Consider the following 15,741-nt stretch of genomic DNA (forward strand, 5'->3'; position numbering starts at 1 on the left):
TTCACCCTTTAACAAACACCAACGTTTAGGATTTTGTGCTATCCAACAAAATTTTTGTGAGTTTCGACGGAATTATTTGTGAGCTCCGACGGAATTATTTGAGAGTTATGATAGAATTATTTGTGAGTTCCAACGGAATTATTTGAGACTTCTGACGGAATATTTGTGAATTATGACAGAATTTTTTGTGAGTTCCAACTGAATTATTTGTATGTCCTTGCCGAATTATATATGAGTTTCAACTGTATTATTTCACAAGAGTCGGAAGATGGTCGGTGTCAAAATTTCATAAGAATTGTTCGGGATTTTCACATATATATACCTCTAAAAAAATTCATATGGGTTGTCCAACCCCAATACTTGTATTATTGGTCCGTCACTTCTTGTCTAGTTAAATAAGCTACCATCGCAAAACTATAAATCAAATTCTTCATGCTAAGTCTTAAAAGTTAAGAGAAAGAATATTATGTCGTATATATTTGAAACATGAAATATTATAGAATACTTTTAATGAATAATATTTATAATATATGGCTTATAGAAATACGAGAACAGCCTAAACGTTATTCGGTAAGGAGATTCATGATCCTCAATTCCTCATATGTATGTTATGTAGAGATGATAAAGGGTGTTATGACGAAATGTCATCATTATAGGCAAGGCCGGCTCAACGAATGTCGAGGCCTAAATCAAAACAAGATTTTGGGGCTTTTTCATAACAATTGTTAAGAAAAAAAAAACGATTATTACAAGTTTTGAACTCATAACGTATACTTTAGTAACAACCAAGCCTACCACCACACCAATGCATTAGTTTGAGTTTACTATACCCATTATAATATATCTATATACAAGTTTTGAACTCATAACGTATACTTTAGTAACAACCAAGCCTACCACCACACCAATACATTAGTTTGAGTTTACTATACACATTATAATATATCTATATACAATGTTTTTTTGAATTTGGAAGCCTTAACTGAGTGGGGCCTAAAGCCCTAACTTGTTTTCGCAGTCCCACGAGTCACCCCTGATTACAGGTTTGGCTTAACCCGAATACTGCATTTCCCTTACTAAAACACTAACATTCACATGCTTAATAAGCAGAATGTAGGACATGATCCGCTAGACATTATTAAATCTAAGTAGATAGTTGATTTGAAAGACAAGAAGCGACATTAGACATGATAGACCAAAATACATCTTACACTAATACACTATTTGTTATAATTTTTCAAAAAAAAACTCATCATTGAACATTCTCTCTTTTTTTTACTACACAAATAAGTCTATAAATAATTAAGTTATACTCAAGTTTATAAGTTCATAGTTTCTAAGTAAAAAAATAATTAAGTCACTTAAAAGAATTTTTAAATCTAATCTTTCCCCACGAACCCCACCTAGAGCATCTAGAGATGACTTAGGCCCACATAAATCCAACATATTAATATTTAATACAACCCAACAGCGCATAAACATTGGGGGGGCATACCAATCTCTATCTTGGAATCTTGGATGAATCCGATTACATCAAACCAAAACCATTTAAAAATTAAAACCTAACTGAAGTACAATAAACTTAAATAATGTTTATTTAAGTTTTGTCATTTAGACCATTCCAATTACAAACTAGTCTTAGTTAGCCTAAACCAATCCAATAGCAAATAATAATAAAGAAAAATCAAAAATTTTATTCGATTGAAACCGAAAATTGGTTGGTTTTGAACTATATACTTTTGGTTCAATTCAAGTTTTCTTCGACTGGATCTTCAAAATGAATAAACCACAACATAAGCACCCTTAATTAGATCTTCTCGGGTTGCTATTATGGTTAGAGGTACACATCCGAACTAGTTCGTGACCGAATCCTAAACCAAAATAAAAATCAATTTGGGTTCAAAAGTGATCCAATCCACTGGTTAGAACCATATCGATTATTTTAGCGTATGGAACCGGTTTAGACCCAATCCAATCCGGTTTTTACTGGTTTGTGTTTTTCCATTTGTAAACCGGTTTCTAAAACAAGCCAGTTTAGCTAGACCTCATCCGGGTTTCAAACTGCTACATTTAGAGTTGCACAAAGTACCCGGTTTCGGACCCGACCCGAAACAGGTTCCTACCCATACCCGACTCGCGGGTACAACCAGGTATAGGATTTCTTCCCGGAGCCATGCTTGGAACCGGAACCGACCCGGACCCGCCAAAACCAGAACCGAAATATCCTGTCAATACCCAACTTGACTGTAATAACCCGATTTATTCATATAAAAATTATAATATTAAATCTTAAGATAGTATTATAATGAAAATGATAAAGAATAATAAAAAGTATATTAATTGTGGATATTATAGAAATTTGCAAATTGAATTCAAGATCTGATTGTTTTGAAATTTATCCAACTAATATTAAATAAGTTAAAATATATAGAAACATGAAACAAAGTTCACGACCCACAAATCAATTTCGCTAGACATGATTTGGTTTCTTCGTTTACTGGCCTTCAACCTAATCGAAACAGATAACCACGCTTTTAAATCCCTTATCTACTCCAACGAAATCGTCCTTATCTCTGATGTTTAACACACTATTTAACCGCTCGCGAAACCCTACCAGTCGCTCTACCTCCTTGCGTGAAAGCACCACCAGTTTCCCTTCCGATCAACTTAAATATTCGTCGCACCTGCCATCAAGGATAACCTCTACAGCCGACGGGAATACAACGACTGGCATCTCTGCTGTATCTGAAGCCGTTAAACTGACGATTTCTAAACCCAGCCGTAAGCGTTTGTGTGGTGCCCGCGCGACCGCTGCCTTGTTCCTCAGAATTTTTATTACAAAAAGTCCGTTATGTTACTTAAGCATTTTAAATGTATAGAGCTGGGTAAAACTTATTGCTAAACTAGAAGGTTTAATGTGCAAGCTATCAAATAGTTAAAATATATATATATATATATATATATATATATATATATATATATATATATATATATATATATATATAAGTTAAAGGGCTAATTTTGTCATTTCTTAAAAGTAAATTAGAATCATAATAAACTACGTTTTCTTGAACCGGCGGAAACGGAACTTCCATATAGCTTCCTTCCATCTCGTATAAATATCAACGAACGACCTCTTATTCGGAAAACCCTAAATCTCTACTTTTCTCTGCCGCCCTGTAAATTGCCGGAAGCACGCCGCAACCGCATGCTGGACGTACCATCCGCCATCGTCACGCCACTGCCGTACGTGTTGTTTACTCCGACGTGCTCCGGTTCTCATTCTATTTCCGCTCGTTGGAAGTCCGAAACCAACCGTTCATCTAGGCTTAAGGTAATATTATATACGGATTTAATTCGACTGTCAACCAAGGAGTTTGGAACCCATGAATTCTGAATTTGTGTGATCTTTTGTTCTTCTTAAAAAGCTACTGGTAAAACGTTAATTATGGTGTAACTGGAAGAGAACCTAGTGCTACAACAAAAGCAAATATATAATATTATTATACAAAACTATTTAAACAAAGAAAAGAAAATTGTTTTCTCAATTTACTGCAACTTATTTTATCAATATAGTTTGTGAAGTGGTATTATATACTTAAAAGTGTACATTCAAAGAATTTGTTAAATGCCCACTGTATTATTATGTGTATATAATATTAAGGTTGATTGCTTAAATAAGTCTTTACAGAGACATTCATTATTTGGTACAATAAGGTTCATGCAACTAATATTTTACGGTATAAACAACCACAAGATCACACAAATTGCGTTACCTAACTAATCGGTAATATAATTTAAGATGCGGTAAAATTGTAGGATTTCGTGACGATTAATTCGAGCTTACGGTTTATTTCGGTTAACGCTATTCCGCTTTTAAGGTACGGTTTCCTGTTTTTGCTATTTTTAGTATTAATTATAGTCCGTTAGTTTGTTGTACGGTTTCTGTTTTCGTTTACTCTTAGTATTATTATATTCCGTTACTTCGTAGTACGGTTTCTGATTTCGTTCATTCGTAGTATTAATTATATTTCGTTACTTCCTAGTACGGATTCTGGTTTCTGTCACTCATAGTATAAATTATATTCGGTTACTTCGTAGTACGGTTTCCTGTTTTTGCTATTTTTAGTATTAATTATAGTCCGTTAGTTTGTAGTACGGATTCTGTTTTTGTTTCCTCTTAGTATTAATTATATTTCGTTACTTCAGAGTACGGATTCTGTTTTTGTTCACTTTTAGTATTGACTCTATTCCGTTACTTTGTAGTACGGATTTTCGTTACGCGTCGGTTATATTTTGAGTTCAGTTATTTTATATAATATATTTTAGTTATACGACTTTAGTTCAGTACTCTGTTACCCGAGCATTTCTGACTTGTCGTTGGGGCGTCAACGACATGGCACTTATCGTGACAGTGCGTAATCAAAGTTCACGGCGTCTCTGAAAGTACTCATGTAGTACCTTGGCCACTTAGAGGCGTATAGATCGATCTTAGCTCCGACTCCTGACTCCTGACTCCTGACATGGCACTTATCGTGACAGTGCGTAATCAAAGTTCACGGCGTCTCTGAAAGTACTCATGTAGTACCTTGGCCACTTAGAGGCGTATAGATCGATCTTAGCTCCGACTCCTGACTCCTGACTTCTGTTTGAGATGGAACAATGTGTGCACGCCACCCACACCGTCTCCTTGGTGCATGGACTAGCTAGCTGTGTACCCCTCTGTTTAGGCTCTGGGTGCTTCCGTATTACACGACCTATTTATTTTAACATCATCGTCGTGTATTTTAGTAATTATATTTTGTTTCGCTATATTTCTGGTCCGTTTTGATATGTGTATACGCATTTGGTTAAATTTGAGTATATTCAGATTACGTCCCGATCGTGTATCGGATTATGTTTCGCATCTAATTATAGTTCGGTCTAAAACGTGGTTTTATATCCGCAATAGTTTCAGTTTTATTTCAGTATGTGTTTTGTCTTATGTATGCCTTTACCTGTACTATTGTTCTCTCCGTTACTGGGCAATTTTTGGCTCAGCCGTATTTTCTTGTTTTGTTTTTCTTATTTTGTTTTCAGGTAATTCGGGACTCTGGGAAATTAGTGATGAGAGAGAATAATGAAGTTCAAGCTTTTAGGAGTTAATTCATTTTGGTTTAATAATATGACATAGGTTGCATTGATTTTTGTTGTATTTTGGATTGTGGCATTGATTTGATATCGGTAATAGTGACACGTCAGCCTGTTCCGGGTTGGGGTGTTACATTGACCTTACCCGAAACCCGAAAAAAACCCCGCAAAACTCGATAAAAACCCGGTCAAATACCCGTAACCGATTTCTTCTCGACCCGATTTTGAATTTGTTGATCATACCCATACCCAGTTCCTGAAAATACCCGGCCTGTGCACCTCTAACCACGGTTTTGAAATAGTGAGAAGACTATTTTCAATATATGTGAGGCCAACGGTACGGGCCAAGGCCACTACTCAGGAGCCCAAAGAGCTGCTAGTCCACTTTACCAGTAAACAATTACATATTATTTTACAAAACCCCTTCTTCTCCTTCTCTTTCGAAAATGAACACTTATACCGCCGGCAACCATCCACTCCGCCGTAAGCCGCCAGGTTTATTTTGTTAAGTTATATTTAAGCATTAATATGACGTTGTGCAGAGTGAATTCTATTTATTTAATATGAATACAGTAGTTTCATTGAATTTGTAAGCTGCTTTTGTCTCAAGCCATACAATTTATAATAATATTAATAATTGTTGGAATTTGTTTGGTGTTGTTAAATAGATATGTTCAATTTGTTATAAACTTGATTTCAAAGGCCTAACATATATGTTTAAAAAGTTAGGGTTTATTGTTAAACCTAGTTTATAGGAAGTTGCTACTTCATTTGTTCGATAGTAACTTATTATTGTCATTTAACTTGATACTAGAGCTGCAAAAGAGCTCGAGCTCGATTCGTGAGTAGTTTTTTTTTTTTTTTTTTTTGCTAAGCTGGGATTGTTTATTAACTTTTAATTAATTTATGTATGTATATGATCATTTTTAGATGTATATATTTTATTATATCTTCGTATATAACATAATATATATTACTTAGTTATTGCTGTCATAACTTATATATTATAATAACTATTAAATAAATTGTATCAATTATGAGCTTGTTTAGGCTTGTGAGTTGGCTTTAGCTAGATAAGCTAAGCTCGGGCTCGTTTATTAAACAAGCTTACTTTTAGGTCTGAGTTTGGGCTCGAGCTCATTTAAGCTCGGCTCGGTTCGAGCTTTTTGCGAGCCGATCTTGAGTAGCTTGAGAGCAGTTTGGGTCGTTTACAGCTCTACTTGAGACAGGTTTATGCAAAAGATGGTGAAACTGAATTCATTTATTTTCGTAACTTAAAATTGCAATGAAGTTTTCTGTAGAGTCATGGTTATATATGTTGAAATTAGAAGCAATGGTGGATCATTCTTGTAGGAAATGTGTCATGATAACTGGTCTGTTGACTTTTAACTTATAACTGTTCTGTTGACTTTTGTGTGAAGAACTTGACATACGAGTCATACACTTGATCAAATTACATGGGAAGGAAGAAACAAAAGGTGGTACTACCACCCGAGCTACCACCTGACGTGCCCGAGGATGAAGTTGAAGTCTCAGATGAAGATTTGGAGTTTGTCAATAAAAACCGAGAGTATGCAGGCTTTGTTTCAAAGCTTGATACTCAGTCGATTACAAGGTCAGCCAGTCAACTTTTATTTTATTTTTTCAAGTTTAATACATTATTAACACTATTTACTATAAAAGGCATGTCAACCGTGTTGCTGATGCCAAAGAAGACGCTTTGGAGTTTGAATACGAGAAACGTGCGAGGAAGAAACCGTTAACGGCTGATAATAAACAGAAAGAAGTTGAGGTTGTAGATTCTCTCCCTGTAAAGACATTAGACGGACAGGTGTACTACAGGACAGGTAACTTTTAGATATTTTGTTTCTCCCTGGTTCTATCAAGAAGCAGTGTTTTATAGTTTTATGGTGATATTGTTATCTAGCATCGTCAAAGAAAGCACAAATTGAGGATGAAACCATGGGTGAAAATGATGATGGAAGAACAGACAACGGTGTTGTGAAGCTAACGAAAGCAGAAAAACGCGCGAAGCAGAAGAAATTGAGAAAAGAGGCAAAGAAACAAGTGAAAGAGGAAGTGACTGAAGTTGAAGAAGAAGTTGAACAAAGCTCTAAAGCAGAAGTTTTGGTATTATTTGTTCAGATTTTAATTATAATATATTTATATATCATTATTCATATTTTAACAATAATGATTCTTTAGGCTGAAGTTGAAAAGGATCTCACAGCTGAAGAGTCCAATGAGAAGAGAAACCTAGGCTTGCTGAAATCGGGACATCAATGCTCGAGGATCCCGAAGGAAATATTAAGCATTTAAGAGAAATGTTTAAAATATGCAAAGAAGGAGATCGTTATATATTAGAACTTGGTTTAAAGTCTTTATTAGCTGTTTTCAAGGATATTATTCCTGGGTATGTTATTATTTAGTTGTAAATACTACATTCATACGTTCATATTATCATTATTAACTTTACATTGTTTTCATTATGGAAAAACAGGAACCGCATTAGACTACCTACCGATAAGGAGCTTGCAATGGTTGTATCAAAGGACGTTAAAAAAACTCGGTTCTATGAATCCACACTTCTAAGTGTGTACAAGGTTTGATTTGATTGACGTGCTTTTTAGCTATTTATTTTTAAAGTTTATAAAAGCAAGTATTTAATTTAACGGATTTATTTGGTTGAGTGTTGATAGCTATACCTCCAGAAGCTGATGTCATTGGAAAAAGTATTCGGTTTTAAACGAGTGGCCATTCGTTGCATTTGTACTCTTCTCAAAGCAAACCCGCGTTTTAATTATTGTGATACCTTGCTGAAAGCTGTCATAAAAAATATAAGCTGCATGGATGATGTCATAAGGTTTACTCATTTTCTTAATCTTGTCATGTTTTATGCGAATCAATCAAGGTTATGACATTTTCTGTTATACAGGAAACGTTGTTGTGACACACTTAAGTCACTTTTTACAAACGAGGGAAAACATGGTGGTGAAGTTACTGTGGAGGCAGTACAACTTATTGCTGGTCTTGTAAAAGACAATGATTGTCAATTACATCTTGATTCTATTGAGGTTTTTATGTCACTCACGTTTGATGAGGATCTTAGGAAGCCTGAACCATCAAAACAAGACACTAAGAAAATTAAAAAGAAGTTTTATAAGACGGGAAGAAGAAACATGGAAATAAAACAAGATGATAAAAAGAAAAGTAAGCAGGAAGAGTTATCGAAAACACGAGAGGAGGTACTTTGTTATTATTACATGTCAGCGTTCACAAATTTTATTCTTTTGATTTAGGATTAACCTGCTCATGTACATATTTGTCAGGTCAAAGCTGATTACATGAATGCAGCATTTGCACAAGATTTAAATGAAAAAAGGAAGATACAATCTGATACCCTTTCTTCTGTTTTCGAAATCTATTTTCGTATTCTGAAGCATACTATGCATTCAAGGTATACTCTATATATATATATATTATATTATTTAAGTATTATTTATATAATTTACTTAATTTTTGTTGCTTGTTTTCTTGGTTCAGATCAGAAGAAAACGAATCAATAACGGGTCCATTTGGGAAGCACCCGCTTCTTGCTCCGTGTTTAAATGGAATTGGGAAATTTTCTCATTTAATTGATATGGATTACATGGCGGATTTAATGAAATATCTTAGAAAGCTTGCTGGAGGAAGTGATGATGTTAAAAATGCATCTGACAATGTTTCAAGTAGTTTGACTGTGACTGAACGCCTGCGGTGTTGCATAGTGGCTTTCAAAGTGATGAAGAACAATCTTGATGCATTAAATGTTGATTTACAAGACTTCTTTATTCAACTTTATAATCTCATACTCGAGTTTAGGCCCGGGAGGTAAGTAATATATCAATATACAACATTTTGCCTGTATAAATGTGGTAATATGGGTCGGTTGAGTTGTATAATAGTCTAATTGTAAAATAGGGTAAGCAACTTATTATAGGCTAGAAAAAAATATTAAAGTTTCAAAAAAATTGATTTAAGATAATCTAATACAAACTAGATTAGAAGTTGCTGACATGTCAGCTGTTAACAATACTTTGACCGGTTACCCTACTAGATTACCTCAAGTTGAAAATTTTGAAAGTTGGTTACCTTAAAAGAAAGCAGGTTTATATTCCAAAATTAGGTGAAGGAACTTTTTCGTAAAAGTACATGAAAAAAGTCAATAAACGAAATTTTGTATACTAAAGTTCTTAAAACTAATCTATAATGCACGCACTTTTGAAAATTCTTTTTAAACAATAATTTGTTAACACTTAAATTGGTCAAAATAATACAGCATATTTTTTATAAGTTAAATGTCACTTTGTCAAATTTTGGTCAATTTAAGAGTTAACAAGTCATTATTAAAAGCTATAATTAGATGCATTTTAGGGCTAAACATTCAAAAAAAATAGTTACTTTTTTGATGTCTTTTTACAAGTCGATGTGAAAATATAAATGTTACCTTTTTATGCATTTAGCTATTTTGAATAAGATGACATTTTGGAGTTTTTATGCATTATGATAATTAAGTATTGTTCTTTTATGATATTAACCCAAAATAGAATGAAAGCAGCTTACCTTTTTATGCAATTAGCTCTTTTGAATAAACTGACATTGGAGGTTTTATAAATTATGAATACACTTTAAGCGTGCTTATCCTTTATCTAGATTTACCAATCTGACACGTTAGAGAGAAACGAAAACCAATTTTAACCTGTTATCCCATTAATGAATCTAATTTGTCATCTCTGATAATACATGTGATTTTATTTACTGTTTTGAATGTATAGAGATCAAGGTGAAGTATTGGCTGAAGCTTTGAAGATAATGTTGTGTGACGATAGACAACATGACATGCAACGGGCTGCTGCGTTTATTAAACGTTTGGCTTCATTTTCTTTATGCTTTGGAGCTGTAGAATCCATGGCTGGTATATACGTACAACACACTCAAATATTTACATATTTTTAATTTAAAACTTATAAAAAAATATTTGCAGCGTTGGTTACCTTAAAACATCTCCTTCAAAAGAATGTCAAATGCCGCGATCTTTTAGAAAATGATTCCGGCGGTGGCTCATTGTCTGGTTCTATCGCGGTAAGATTATAAATTTTACTTTACATATTTTTTTAATATTTTTACTTAATATTGATCTTATTAAATGGTATTTATATTTTCAGAAGTATCAACCGTATGCATCTGATCCATACTTAAGTGGCGCGTTTGCAACAGTGCTTTGGGAGTTGACCGTTTTATCAAAATATTACCATCCATCCGTTTCAACAATGGCGTCTGGGATTTCAAATATGGCAAATGCAAACAATCAGGTTTATATAGCAAATGTCTCACCTCAACAAGCTTTCATTGACATGTCACTTGACAAGGAAAACATAAGCGTAAAGATCACTGGCAAGCAATCTGGCGGCAAGAGAAAGAAGGGTAGTCGGCCATCAGTGCCACTGGTGGCAGCTGATGGAGATGATAAGGCGGTGGTGGACGAGACTGTGGTTAGGAGTAAATTGTCGGAGCATTTTATGCTTGTTAATGAAATGGAAGAAAACGAGAGGTTAAGACGGGAGCTCGATCGGGCAAAGCTAGAGTTGCAACTTTATAAACAGTATAAGAAGCAAAAGAAACAAAGAACCATGTGATTTGTAAGTTTTCAGTTTTGTTAAAATTTTGAGTTGAATTTTATTGATGTTTTTTCTATTTAAGTTGAATATTTCATTTGAAGTCTATATGCCATTTTTCTATTTATTGACATCCTCTTAAAATTATATGACAATGCAGGCATGCTGCATTTTTGTCTTTTTCAAGCTATTTTTATTTTTCTTAAAATATCTTTCTCATTTGACCATTCCTAATATCCGAAGCGTAATACCATGAAAGACAAGATGTGGTTTATGATATCGTGGACCAATTGCAATACTAGTCGTCGCCTCTACTTTTTGCATCGATTGATAAGTTAGTGAAGATTCCAAATTTGAATGAGACTTTTAAATGAGCATTTGGCTGTTTTAGTTGGAATTGTTGATATCTTTATTGGCTTGACTCACCAATGTGTGCTTGTGTTGTTGATGTTAGTTTTAGGCTATTAAGGTTAAATATAAATAATGAGGATGTAGTCAAGTAAAATTTTTGAAAGCTAAATTCCAAGAAAACCATATTGATATTTATTGTTTTTTTTTTTCCTTTTTTGTTGTTGATATTTTCCTTGCTCTTCACATTAGAATTGTTTTGTTCTTATTAACATTAAAATTGTTTACTCATTTTCTGTTTATTTACTTTATTTTCTAAAAATATATAGAAAAAAAAAAGAATATATTCCAAGGATAATTTGTTGATAAGGTTTTAAATTTGATTTTGCTCTTCATTTAAGAATAGTCGTTGAGTGTCTTTTTTTTTCTCTTTTATTCCTTCCATGAAACACAAGATGTGGTTTACAATATTGTGAACCGATTTTAATACTAGTCGTGCTTTCACTAATCTAAATCAATCATAAAGCAACCAAACAAAACCAACTTAAACAACTTTTTCATTTTATTCAAATCTTAGGGCATTCCCGAAAACTTCTCTATCTCTATTAACTTATTAACCATTTGATATCTCTTGTCCTCTAAAGGTCTTTCCATCATGATCCGAGTTATTGCACTTTGAGCCTGTAACATTTTTATTCTATATTTTTATTAATTTTTTTATTTACTTACAAATTTTACCACCATTCACAATGTCATCTTTTAGTTCAACTTATTCTTCTTTTTTTATGTATTATGTAATAGTTAATAGAGAAACATATTTATTATTGTTTCTTAACAAGAAAGATGTATGCATGTAATAAAGTACAGCATGACACTCTTAACAAACTTTCATCTAATACTAATTAGTTATCAGCTTGATTCATGTTACATCTAATAAAATTAATTATCAACATGATTCATGTTAGTTTGAAACCATAAAACTATTTTAAAACAATACGTTCACACACATGATACCTTACAATTAAATAATTGTAAAAAAAAGTATTGTTTAACACCATCCATGGTTCTAAAAATCGTGTCCGGACGTTGATTAATCCCTGATTAATAATTAGTTGGTTCCTCATCATATTCAAATAAGCTTCTTCAAATTAGTCTATATAAGCTAACTAGTTTGAGGTTCGTGTATTACATGAGTAATTGATGAAAATTTTGTATTGTAATCATTAAGTGAAATATACTTAACAAAATGATCATATATTTTATACAATTACAATTTACATTAAAGTTACAGAAATTACATAACTAAGATTACACAAATATGTTACAAATAAGTAAAACAGTCCTTGTACACTACATTTGTGATTTTATTAGTTGGTATACATTGTTTATCACAAATCAAATCTTTAATCCATGTCTACTTATAACTCTTGATATAGCCACGTATAATTGTCCGTGTGATAAATAAGATTCTTCAAGTATATACCAACGCTCGATAAATGATAATATATTCATGAAACTAACAAAAAAAATATTCTTACACATAAAATATCATGCATGTTAATCAATTAATATATATATTGTCATTTGAGAGCATGTGCTCATAGTTATCCCAAAACATGATTATTTAAAAACCATATTACCTAAACTTTGATGATATAGTCATCCTTATAATTTTTAGAATTTGAAATTGATTGATCATGATAAATTTGGTGTCATTAATATTCTGTGTATAACAATTATTTACTTGATTCTATATTTTACAATTAACAATTGTATAATCAAGCAACATATAAAACTGAAAATTAAAATATAATAAAATGTTTTTTTTTTCATTTCATATTAATGGAAAATGACAAAGACATATTAACCTTAAAGTTATGTTCGAAGAAAAGTGATTATTCTTAGTATAATAATAGAAGATTTAAAGTTGCATAAAGTGAAGGTAGTGATTTTTATTTATGAGAGATGAAAGTATTTGATAAGGAATGTTTAAATTTTGAATGCTAATCCTCTTTTATTTGTTAATATTATGTGAGTTGTTGGAATATTTAAGTAATCGTTATATATATATTTTAAAAACTTATAGGAAAAAAAACAAAGATTTCGGATTTGTTGGAAGCATGGTAAATGACTTTTAACCGGATTAACTATTTTTTTTGTAAATTAATGTGAAATATATGTTCTGAAGCATTCTGGTCTGAATTATAAGAAAAATATTAAAAATTAAATATTGATTTGTTACTGCTAAAACTCTTTATACTACAAAAAAAAGTTCATATAAATAAATGACATATACTTCATATAGTAAATCGGTATACATATAGATTATAAATATATAATTCAACTTTAATAATTTAATGCTATAAACCAAGATATATAATAGGTATTCTCTATGTTTGCAATATTTATACAAAACGTTTGGAGAAAATTTAGAAAATACACATTTTCCCGAGTTTTGCATATGAGAAGATTTTAAATCCAAATTTGAAACCAATCTTATATAAAATATTATGCACTGTTGCTCGAATCCTAGTTTAAAAAACAATTTGTAGTTTACCATACAAATCCAAATTTTTCGACAATAATGAACCTTTATTTGCTTTAATTTGCAATTACCTAGGACTTTTAAATTATATTCTAACAAACTTGTAACGTCAATTTTAATATTTCCTTATTTCACCATTAATGTTAACGAATGAATTGATTAGAATTTACATATAATAAAAACAAACTTGAATTCATATATTAACATGGCTTAAAAGATAAGGACCATATATTGAAATAAGTGAAAAAAATGTGAGGATGACTATGAGGATGACAAGTGGCAAAAGTAGGTAGTCTTTTATTAGAATAGATAGATAAGCACAAGCTTAAAAAGCTTAACCAAACACCAAATTAAGCTTATTTTGAAAAAAAAAAAAAAAGCTTTGTTAAAAAGCTAGGTCAAACACCCCTCCTTAGTAGATGGCTTCAAACTGATACACCTTTTTTCTATATTAATTATGAAATTACTAATTGAAGAGGTAGGTCCCAGCAGAGCCCAGTTGGACCCGCAAGACTCACCTTAAACAGGGACGTCTGCGCAGAGACCAACTGGATCCGCAGGACCAACCATGCTCAGAGAAGTGACGTCCTTACGCGCAGTATGCAAGCTGGTCCCGCAGGAAATGCCTCCCATGGTGAAGGACTCCGCCTGTTCCCGCAGCCTCGGATACAAGCCATGAGTGAAGGCCACCCGCGCAGCATGGCTACACACACTAGGCACTTAACTCTCCCCAGTGTCACCTGAAGGAATGAGCAAAGGCGGGAGGGGGAAAACTCCCGCCTAAATGAGCCAGTCCGTATGATGGAGGATCTTTTGTGTGATACCTGACGAGGTACAGACAAAAGATCTGACCAAGAATGCGACAGCTCACTGACAGCAGCATGGCAGACAGCACGCCACAGCACTGTGACCAATAGCCGCCGCCTACCCACCAACTCCTGCCATACCACGTGCCTAGCCTGTTGTTGGCAGAAGAGGAAGAGTGCACGACACGCCTGCTCTGTGTCAGCCGCTACCTATCCACCACTCACAGGCAGGGCACGTGCATAGGTTACAGTTGGTAGCGTGTTGGGCCGGCTAAACCCCTTGGAAACCTACCTTCGGCTATAAATACCCCAAATGGTATGATCATCTCATCTTATCATATTATCATCATATTATACCTGATATCTGCTCTAGCAATCTCTTAATATACATTTATATTTAAAGAGCAATCTAGTCTGATTCTCACGCCGGAGGGTGGTCACAAGGAGGAACCCCCCCCCCCCCTTCTCAGTGACAAGCTCATGGTGTCTGTTTTGCAGGTTATCAGAAGAACCATCTTCCAAGGGTCTAACCCCTCGTGGGAAACAGCTCTCCAACCCCTAGGTTACCAGTAATCGGTCGGGGTTCGACTGGTGTTTCTTCATTGGCGCCATCCGTGCATAAAGCTAGAACTTCATTTTTCTCCAGTTTTTTCAAACTTCTAGAAAGATGGTTAAAGAGACTCCGGTAACCACAACCCCAGCCACTGGAGGGAATACCGGCAACACAGTTTTTACAAACACTACCCCGGTTACCCAAGCCGGGGCAAGTGAAGTAAATTTTACGAACACTACCCCAGTTACCCAAGCTGGGGCAAGTGCAGTAAATAATCGCCCACTGGGATTCACCGATACCCAGTTTAAAAAACGAACAAGACTCCCCCGCCAAACTCTCGAGGAAGTTAAGGCATGGGCGGAGGCACGACAAAAGGAATTCCAAGCTGAGTTGGACGAACGCTTGCGTTCCGTCCAACAGGCCGACGAATTCGAAGAATACTTGGACAATGACTCGGAGGAATCCGACTCCGACGCGAACCCTCGCCATAGGGCAAAAGGGAAGAGTAAGGAAACGGATTCCCAACCGAGAAGGCATTTTGGACAAGCCTTCAAACCAAAAAGCACAGGTGGAAGTCCACGAGACTTCTCCAAAACGTACAGACCGAACGTTGCAAATGCGGGAACGTCCAAATTTGCAAGGGACATTGCGGAAGCAATTGCCCCAAAAAGTGCCAAACAAATGCCCAACATAGGCACTTATGAT

The 15,741-nt window shown here is 34.0% G+C and overlaps 1 pseudogene across 1 annotated transcript; it reads left to right on the forward strand.

Moving 5' to 3' along the window:
- The first annotated feature begins 5,589 nt into the window (after positions 1–5,589).
- LOC143567879 (nucleolar complex-associated protein 3-like) lies at positions 5,590–10,881 on the forward strand (annotated as a pseudogene). The gene is made up of 13 exons (XR_013141478.1): positions 5,590–5,613; positions 6,552–6,745; positions 6,814–6,977; positions 7,058–7,260; positions 7,336–7,543; positions 7,631–7,733; positions 7,830–7,993; positions 8,066–8,375; positions 8,460–8,587; positions 8,674–9,000; positions 9,945–10,084; positions 10,154–10,251; positions 10,335–10,881. The product of XR_013141478.1 is annotated as a nucleolar complex-associated protein 3-like (transcript).
- The last annotated feature ends 4,860 nt before the right edge of the window (positions 10,882–15,741 follow it).

The sequence above is a fragment of the Bidens hawaiensis genome, unplaced genomic scaffold, assembly GCF_021521415.1.
Source record: "Bidens hawaiensis isolate Kalapana, Puna unplaced genomic scaffold, B.hawaiensis_p1.1 tig00023671_1, whole genome shotgun sequence".
NCBI lineage: Eukaryota > Viridiplantae > Streptophyta > Magnoliopsida > Asterales > Asteraceae > Bidens > Bidens hawaiensis.